Genomic DNA, 10,379 nt, shown 5'->3' on the forward strand with positions numbered 1-10,379 from the left:
AAGCGGAAAGTCAACCTACCAGCACAGAGTAGTACTCCCCCCTCATTGAAATGAAGGATACATTTACCCAGCTGGAGAAATGGCAGGTGGAGCTGGAACAGCAGGTGATTACACTCCAGTCAGCACAGACCCAGACAACAGTCCAGCACAACAACCCCCCCTTATCCAGACCCAGAGAGCTGGAGGTGGAGAGAGACATATCTGCACAAAATGAGGTGGAAACTGAGCTGCACTTCCTAACCTCCTGCCAAATGTATGACCATATTAGAGACACATATTTCCCTCAGATTACACAGATACACAAAGAATTTGAAAACAAACCCAAATCTGATAAATGCTCATATCTACTGGGTGAAATACCACAGTGTGCCATCACAGCAGCAATATTTGTGACCTGTTGCTACAAGAAAAGGGCAACCAGTGAAGAACAAACACCATTCTAAATAAAACCCATATTTATGTTTATTTATTTTCCCTTTTGTACTTTAACCATTTGTACATCGCCACAACACTGTATATAGACATAATATGACATTTGTAATGTCTTTATTCTTTTGGAACTTCTATGAGTGTAGTGTTTCCAGTTAATTTTTATTGTTTATTACACTTTTGTATATTATCTACTTCACTTGCTTTGGCAATGTTAACATATGTTTCCCATGCCAATAAAGCCCCTTGAATTTAATTTAATTGAGAGAGAGAGAGAGAAGAGATAGAGAGAGAGAAGGAGATTAAGAGAGAGAGAGAAGAGATAGAGAGAGAAGGAGATATCTCCTTCTCTCTCTCAATCTCTTCTCTCTCTCTCTCTCTCTCTCAATTCAATTCAAGGGGCTTTATTGGCATTGGAAACATATGTTAACATATATATATAGAGAGAGAGAGAGAGTGTGGGAGGGAGGGAGGGAGATAGAGATAGAGAGAGAGAAGGAGATATAAATAAATATATATATATATATAGAGAGAGAGAGAGAGAGAGAAAGAGAGAGATAGAGTAGAGAGAGAGAGAAGAGAGAGAAGAGATAGGAGAGAGAGAGAAAGAGGGGCCTCCCGGGTGGCGCAGTGGTCTAGGGCACTGCATCGCAGCGCTAGCTGCGGGAGGTCCGTGGGGCGACACACAATTGGCCTAGCGTCGTCCGGGTTAGGGAGGGTTTGGCCGGTAGGGATATCCTTGTCTCATCGCGCACCAGCGACTCCTGTGGCGGGCCGGGCGTAGTGCACGCTAACCAAGGTCGCCAGGTGCACGGTGTTTCCTCAGACACATTGGTGCCCTCATCTTATGGCAGGCCAACCCACAGCTCTCTGCGTCCTCCCCCAACAGGACGGGTAGCCTACTTGTAACGACATTCTACGTCGTCCTCCTCCTCAGACGAGGAGAGGAGAGAGGGATCAGATGACCAATGTGCAGCGAGGTATGTAGACATCATGAATTTATTAGACAAGACGAACACTGAACCGAACTATACTTGATAAATACAAAATAACAAACAAACAACGTAGACTGACCTGAACATGCAAACTACATAAAAATGAAGAACGCACGAACAGGAACGAACGAACGAACGAACGAACGAACGAACGAACGAACGAACGAACGAGACGAGACGAGACGAGACGAGACAGTACCGTGTGGTGCAATAAACACAGACACAGCGACAATCACCCACAAACAAACAGTGAGAACAGCCTACCTTAAATATGGTTCTCAATCAGAGGAACGTCAAACACCTGCCTCTAATTGAGAACCATATCAGGCACATTAAACCCAACATAGAAACACATAACATAGAAATGCCCACCCACACTCACGCCCTGACCGACTAACACATACAAAACAACAGAAAACAGGTCAGGAACGTGACACTACTCTCATCAGAGAGGTCTTTGAAACCTTGAATAAGGGTTTCAAATTTGTGGAAAGGACACTCTCTAATTTGTTAATATTTTTTACATTTTGTCAGGAAATACAGCTCCGTCTTAGGTTATGCTGTTGTGCAGTGGTTGCACAGCCTTTCCTCTACAGGGAGCCAGGTTTTCCTGTGTCTACCCTTCTCAATGGCAAGGCTGTGCTCACTGAGCCTGTACTTTGTCAAGGTTTTTCTAAGGTTTTGATCAGTAACCATGGTCAAATAGTTAACCACGGTGTACTGTCGGTTTAGGGCCAGATAGCACTGCATTTTGCTTTGTGTTTGTGCTTGTGTTTCCCAATAAGCAATGTAGTTTTGTTTTGACTGTGTTGTAATTTGGTTTATTCTGATTGATTGGATGTTCTGGTCCTGAGGCTTCAGTGTGTTAGTAGAACAGGTTTGTGAACTCAGTCCCAGGACCAGCTGGATGAGGGGACTCTTTTCTTTGCTCAGCTCTTGACATTGCAGGGCTTGGTAATGTTATGAGAGGGGATCACTGTATTTTAGATGTTTCCAAAACTGAATTGCTCTTTTTTGAGTTTTTATTATTAGTGTTATTATTATATATTTATTATTAGATATTGGCCTAATTCTTCCCTGCATGCATTGTTTGTAGTTTTCCTCTGGACATGTAGGAGAATCTTACAGAACTCTGCATGCAGGGTTTCAATGGGGTGTTTGTCCCATTTGATGAAATCTTGTTTTGCAAGTGGACCCCACACCTCGCTGCCATAAAGTGCAATTGGTTCAATGACACATTCAATTAGTTTTAGCCAAATTTGAATAGGTATTTCAATTTGAATTTGTTTTTTAATGGCGTTGAATGCCCTGCGTGCTTTCTCTCTCAGTTCATTCACTGCCTCATTAAGGTGTCCAGTTGAGCTTATTTTTAAACCTAAGTAATTGTAGTGTGTGCAGTACTCTATATATTTTGTACCAATTGAGAACTTTGGTCTAATTCCCTGACATCTGGATCTTCTCTGGAAAATCATTATTTTAGTATTTTGGGGGTTTACTGCCAGGGCCCAGGTCTGGCAGTACTGCTCTAGTAGGTCCAGGCTGCGTGCGCACGCGTGCGTGTGTGTGGGGAATCTTCTGTGGAACCAGCTGAGCATGAAGAGAAAGGGGAAAATAATTGTGCATATTAATGTATTAGTTTAATCATCAATTAATTTACAGTCGACTTGTGTTTTCATGAAGGCATTCAGGAAGTGAACAGGATATGCATGAATGTGGTATTAGTAGTAGTAGTGATAGTGGTAGTAGTGATAGAGGTAGTGACAGAGGTAGTAATAGTGGTAGAGAGAGAGAGAGACTCTTTTGGAACTTGGGGGCTCCTAAAATATTCATTAGCCCTCGCTAAATAAATCTAAATATTTTCTCTACGACTTCTTTTTTTGCGTCAACCTTTCCATCACATCTTATACGACTTAAGGGGCACTGGGACCTGGGGGAGGCTGCTGCACGCGCTAGTGAATGTTATTCTTTCTTCAGCAAAGATGGCGGACAAAAATATACTAGGATGGAAGCACATGTAAGCGATTATAACATCATAACGAATCGTGCAAAACATGTAAAGTTGACAGAAATATGTTAGTTAATGTAGAGACAAACGATTATGCATATTTTTTTTAAATCATAAAGTTCATTTACGAAAATCGCGATTTAGCTGACTAGCTAACATTAGCCAGCTAGCTAGCTTCAAGCTTCATGGGTGTTGTGACATGAGAATGAAATTGTAATTCTGGTTGTTTAATGTTTTAGGGACTCCTGAAACAACCAGCAAACCAGGTTGTCGTCTTGTGAAACAGTGGACGTAAAGAATCTAGCTAGCTGAAGCATTTACTGCAAATTGAATGTACAATTTTGTAGGCTTGCCTTGCTGATATTTGCCATCAATGCAGATAGATAAAATAACGAGCTAGCTATGTTCTTGCTTATTGGGCAGTGGAGGATAAAAATACCTGTATGCCTATGGATGTGTAGCTAGCTGTCTAGCCGATCTGTGTATGGACCCAAACGTTTGGTATACATATTAGTTCAGAACCTAGATATGAACCTAAGCTATCATAGCTGGTTGTATCAACTTCAAAATAGTCTGAATGACATCATGAAGCCTATATGGATTGAGTAGAATATAATCTAACTTTGTGCCAAGGATGCAAGTCGTATATACATGTAGTTATTACCATGCATGAGATCCCCACAATGTAGTCTGTACATTTAATATATTCACTGATCATGTACTCTATCTTTGCAAATAAAGGTGCAGTTAAGGTATGCATGTCTTTGAGATTATTTTTCAGTCATATCCAATGCCAGGAGTATCAAATTCCAGTCTTTGAATGATGCTGTGTCTGCATGTATGTATTACAATTATACACTTCAACAGTGTTTACAAATCTTGGTCCTGGGACATCAATGGTTACACACTAGAAACATGATTTAACTACACTGCTCAAAAAAATAAAGGGAACACTTAAACAACACAATGTAACTCCAAGTCAATCACACTTCTGTGAAATCAAACTGTCCACTTAGGAAGCAACTGATTGACAATAAATTTCACATGCTGTTGTGCAAATGGAATAGACAAAAGGTGGAAATTATAGGCAATTAGCAAGACACCCCCAAAAAAGGAGTGATTCTGCAGGTGGTGACCACAGACCACTTCTCAGTTCCTATGCTTCCTGGCTGATGTTTTGGTCACTTTTGAATGCTGGCGGTGCTCTCACTCTAGTGGTAGCATGAGACGGAGTCTACAACCCACACAAGTGGCTCAGGTAGTGCAGTTCATCCAGGATGGCACATCAATGCGAGCTGTGGCAAAAAGGTTTGCTGTGTCTGTCAGCGTAGTGTCCAGAGCATGGAGGCGCTACCAGGAGACAGGCCAGTACATCAGGAGACGTGGAGGAGGCCGTAGGAGGGCAACAACCCAGCAGCAGGACCGCTACCTCCGCCTTTGTGCAAGGAGGTGCACTGCCAGAGCCCTGCAAAATGACCTCCAGCAGGCCACAAATGTGCATGTGTCTGCTCAAACGGTCAGAAACAGACTCCATGAGGGTGGTATGAGGGCCCGACATCCACAGGTGGGGGTTGTGCTTACAGCCCAACACCGTGCAGGACGTTTGGCATTTGCCAGAGAACACCAAGATTGGCAAATTCGCCACTGGCGCCCTGTGCTCTTCACAGATGAAAGCAGGTTCACACTGAGCACATGAGCACATGTGACAGACGTGACAGAGTCTGGAGACGCCGTGGAGAACGTTCTGCCGCCTGCAACATCCTCCAGCATGACCGGTTTGGCGATGGGTCAGTCATGGTGTGGGGTGGCATTTCCTCCATGTGCTCGCCAGAGGTAGCCTGACTGCCATTAGGTACCGAGATGAGATCCTCAGACCCCTTGTGAGACCATATGCTGACACATGCACTAGGTGCTCTCACTCTAGTGGTAGCATGAGACGGAGTCTACAACCCACACGGGTTGTAGACTCCGTCTCATGCTACCACTAGAGTGAGAGCACCGCCAGCATTCAAAAGTGACCAAAACATCAGCCAGGAAGCATAGGAACTGAGAAGTGGTCTGTGGTCACCACCTGCAGAATCACTCCTTTTTTGGGGGTGTCTTGCTAATTGCCTATAATTTCCACCTTTTGTCTATTCCATTTGCACAACAGCATGTGAAATTTATTGTCAATCAGTGTTGCTTCCTAAGTGGACAGTTTGATTTCACAGAAGTGTGATTGACTTGGAGTTACATTGTGTTGTTTAAGTGTTCCCTTTATTTTTTTGAGCAGTGTAGTTAAAGGCTGATTTGTAATTCATATATCCAGAAATATATTTTAAAAACAGTACATTACACTTCATCTGCATCATGTAAATAGTCTAAAACTGGTTCATCTAATGCTCTTCATCTGCATTGATCTGATAATCTATTAAATGCCATTTAAATAAGTATAAATCAATAACTAATTCACCGTTTGTCACAGAAACATCAAAGGAGATATGATTTATTCTATAAATGTCTAGCATACTTTTACAGCATTTTGTTTAGAGGAAACATTCCTGTTTTGATTTGATAGAAATACATGATGTCTATAAAATGCCCTTTAAAGCGGTTTAAATCAATAACTAATTCACCGTTTGTCCAAGAGTCATCAAACTACATATGAGTAATTATATACATTACTAGTATACTTTTACAGCCTTTGTTTTTAGATTTATACCGCTTTAAAGGGCATCTTATAGATTTTATGTATTTCTATCAAATCAAAACCTCAATAACTATTTCCCCGTTTGTCACAGAAACATCAAACTAGGAATGATTTATTCTATAAATGTCTAGCATACTTTTACAACCTTTTGTTTAGAGTAGAAATTCAATTTTTGATTTGATAGAAAAACAAAAAATATATAGAATACCAATTAAAGCGGTATAAATCAATAACTAATTCACGGCTTGTCACAGAATCATCAAACTAAGAATGAGTTATTCTATAAATGTCTAGCATACTATTACAACCTTTTGTTTTGAGTAAACATTCCAGTTTTGTTTTGATTAGAAATACATAAAATCTCAAATATTGCATTTAAAGATGAAGAAATCAATAACTAATTCAGTGTATTGTCGCAGCAAAAAATAAAATATGCGTTCATTTGCAATAACTTTAAAGAAATGTTAATTTCATGTGCAATTTGTTCTATGTGAAGTTGGACAATGTTTGCAATCTTAAATTGTATGCCAAATCAATCAGATCCAAATCAGTTCCACAATTTAAAGTAGTTGTGAGGGCACAACAGTCATTTATTTTTACGTCTCTAATTTAACAGCAAAGAGGACCCTTCCAATCATTTTGGATTTTGGCTTTGTTGAAGTCCTTCGTTGTCAGCCACAGACAACTGACTTCGGCTAGACGCCAGCCGAACTGAAGCATGCGAATGCATTTACCCTGTCTTACACAATTTATTAATTACACACCGTTATGATGATTATAGATAGTCTGTGGAGGAGGAACGGCACATGGATTAATTACACTCCTGATGGTTTCTTCTCCTCTGCTTTGAGCAGGGTTGCCAGGTGCAGATGAAATGATAATGACCCCTCAAAAACCCTCCCACGGGGTCTGAAAACTAGGTCAACATTTCTGTTGCAGCAAGAAATGATTTGCCACATTTCTCCAACAAACCCTTTCCCATAACGTTACCTAGCGAATTAAGAAGGAATATCAACGTAATTTGTAACGACAGAAGAAAAGTTTTCCATTAAAATGATTATTATTGCGAGCTTAATAATATGTCCCAACGTAAAATATGATTTGCCCTTATTAAACTCACCACAACAATGGATGTCTGACTTGTTTGACTGCGATGATTCAGCAATAAGGCCCGGGGAGGCTTGGTAGGTTAAATGGCCAATATACCAAGGCTAAGGGCTGTTCTTAAGGCACTTGACAGCCTGCTTGGAGTTTGCCAAAAGGCACCTAAAGGACTCTCAGACCATGAAAAACAAGATTCTCTGGTCTGATGAAACCAAGATTGAACTTTTTGGCCTGAATGCCAAGCGTCACATCTGGAGGAAACCTGGCACCAAAACCTGCTCCAGAGTGCACATGACCTCAGACTGGGGTGAAGGTTCACCTTCCAACAGGACAACGCCCTAACCACACAGCCAAGACAACACAGGAGTGGCTTTGGGACAAGTCTCTGAATGTCCTTGAGTGGTCCAGCCAGAACCCGATCAAACAACCTGACAGAGCTTGACAAGATCTGCAAAGAAGAATGGGAGAAACTCCCCAAATACGGGTGTGTGTGAAGCTTGTAATGTCATTCCCATGAAGACTCCAGGCTGTAATCGCTGCTTCAATAAAGTACTGAATACTTCTAAACTTGTTTTTGCTTTGTCATTGTGGGCTGTTGTGTGTAGACTGATGAGGGGAAAAAACTATTTAATCAATTTTAGAATAATGCTGTAGTGTAACAAAATGTGGAAAAAGTCAAGGGGTCTGAATACTTTCCGAATGCACTGTAGGTGTCTCCATAATGACAAGCTAAGTAGCCGACCTACAATTGGTAAAAAGTTGTCAAGGAGTGTGCTGCTCTGTCTCCATAAATCAGCTGCAGCGCTCTCTCAACAGTACTCTCCACACACACACACACACACACAACCCCCCCCCCCCCCATTCCCTCCCCACCACTCTGTCACTCACTCACTTACTTCAATTCAAAGGGCTTTATTGGCATGGGAAACATATGTTTACATTGCCAAAGCAAGTGAAATAGATAATAAACAAAAGTGAAATAAACAATCAAAAATGAACACACTCAGTAACAGCCTGCTCACTGCCTGATAGTCAGCAGCAGGTCACAGTGAAATATATATAAAACAATATTATACAAAATAAAGAGCAATGCCATGGCGGCAGCCGTGCAATTTAGAGGTAGCCCCAAAAACTTGTCCGCGACCAATACAGTTTCTCCGCGAACATGGCAACCCTGGCTTTGAGGTAAGCACACGCGCCGATGACGTCAATGTCAGATCACACCTTGTACACAGTGTGATCTAAACAGTTGCTGACGCGTCTCTCTCAAAGCCTGTGATTGGTCAGAAAGGGGTCGCCCCGGTCGAATGGGAGGGGAGTGGTGAGTGTCCCAAGTGCTGCTATTAGTTGTCGAGAGAGAGAGAGCGAGAGCGAGACAAAGAGAGGATGAGATAGTGAGAGAGAGAGTTCATTGTGAGGGCTGACGCGCACACTACACAGAAAAACTTAGTTTGCTTCTCGTCTTTGACAGCAGAAGAAGGCTACTATAAAGTAGCGGAGAATGTCAATTTCCATATGAAATTCCGTATCTACATCTCCTCAAAGCCTGAGCAGGTGTCAGATTTTACTGCGTTCACTTGCTGAAGGGGTAAGAGTTTTTAATCTCTATGATGCTGTCACTCAGCAAATCCGCTTGACTAATAGCTCATTGATTGTGTTGTGCAGGTAACGTTAGATGTTGATTTACAACACGTCATGCTATTTTATAAGGATTATGTGTACGTTATTGGTAGGCATACTTTAAGCAAATCTGTTCGATCATGAAACATCTGGCGTCCCGCAGCAAACTGTTCGGCAAAATGCGCGCCTATGGAGCAGATTGCGCTTCGCTGCGGGGTGGGTAGGTCAATTATAATTCCAGACAACTAGGCATTCCCACATTTCAGTGGCTCCCCCTGTGACTGTCAAGCATAATAATTAATTATTGCTGGTCCTTGATGTAGGCTATTATCAGTGATATTCATCAAGTTACTCATTATGTAAACAATTGATCATTTTATATACTACTTATAATTACATGATTTTACACTAGGTGTACTAATCTTAGCGCATCAGACAGTGTCATGCTTCATTGTATCTGTGGCCAGCCCTGTGTCTATGAAAGTTAAGCCATGACCTACGCCTAATAGACACCACCCTCTCTCCTCATTAAACTCTTTATGCTCTTTGAGTGAGAGAACGTTGCTTTGTTTAACCGTTGCTTTCACTTTATTTCTGTCAACATCAGTATTTCAGACAGTGCCAGTGTTATACTAATACAACTGCCCTGTAATATAGTTGAACTATAAGATAATGTCTCACTGTTGCTTAGTAACAACTCAAAGGGCCTCAGTCCAACATCCACTCTTTATCCCTTGTTGGAGTCAACAACGAGCTTTTAAACGTTCTGTTCTCCCCTCTTCTCTCTCTCTCTCCTTCCTCTTCCCCTCACTCTCCTTCCTCTCCTCTCTCTCTCTCTCCTTCCTCTCCTCATCCCCTCTCTCTCTCCTTCCTCTCCCCCCTCTCTCTAAGCAGGCTTACACTGCATGTGTGCGTGTGTTTCCTTGACAACCTACAGAGTGTCTTTGGCTACATCCCAAATGGCACCCTATTCTCATGTAGTGCACTACTTCTGACCAGGGCCCAGAGTGCACTATATAGGGAATAGGTTGCCATTTTGGGATGCAGACATTGTGTGGTCTGAGGCCCAAGGATAATGCTGTCATCCCACAAACAGAGTATCTAGGTTGCTGGGCAGTTGCCAGCACAGGTCAGGGGCTAGCGACGTTTAGCTAATGATTGATGTCTGTTTGTTTGCAGGTGCTGACGGAGTTGTCTTGGAATCCCTCTGTTCTTTCAATCCATCTCTCATCAACCTGATCTCCCTCCTACTATCCCTATCCCTCCCTCTCTCCTCACCCCTCCATCTCCCCTCTCTCAGACAGTTATGGAGGACCCGGAACCCCCCTCTGTGGTGGATGGTCCGTCCCTGCTCTGGCAGCCTGAAAAGAGGCGAAGCAGGAAGTCGGGATGTTCCAACATCTTCGCGGGGGTAAACCTGCGTCAGCTAAGACGGCTGTTCCATGTGGCCGGGGACCGGGACGCAGAGCAGCGGGCAAGACTGGTGTGGGGCAGAGAAGAGCGAGACAGAGGAGGAGAGGAAGAGGAGGAGAGGGAG

This window comes from Salvelinus namaycush, chromosome 39, assembly GCF_016432855.1.
Source record: "Salvelinus namaycush isolate Seneca chromosome 39, SaNama_1.0, whole genome shotgun sequence".
Classification (NCBI taxonomy): Eukaryota; Metazoa; Chordata; class Actinopteri; order Salmoniformes; family Salmonidae; genus Salvelinus; species Salvelinus namaycush.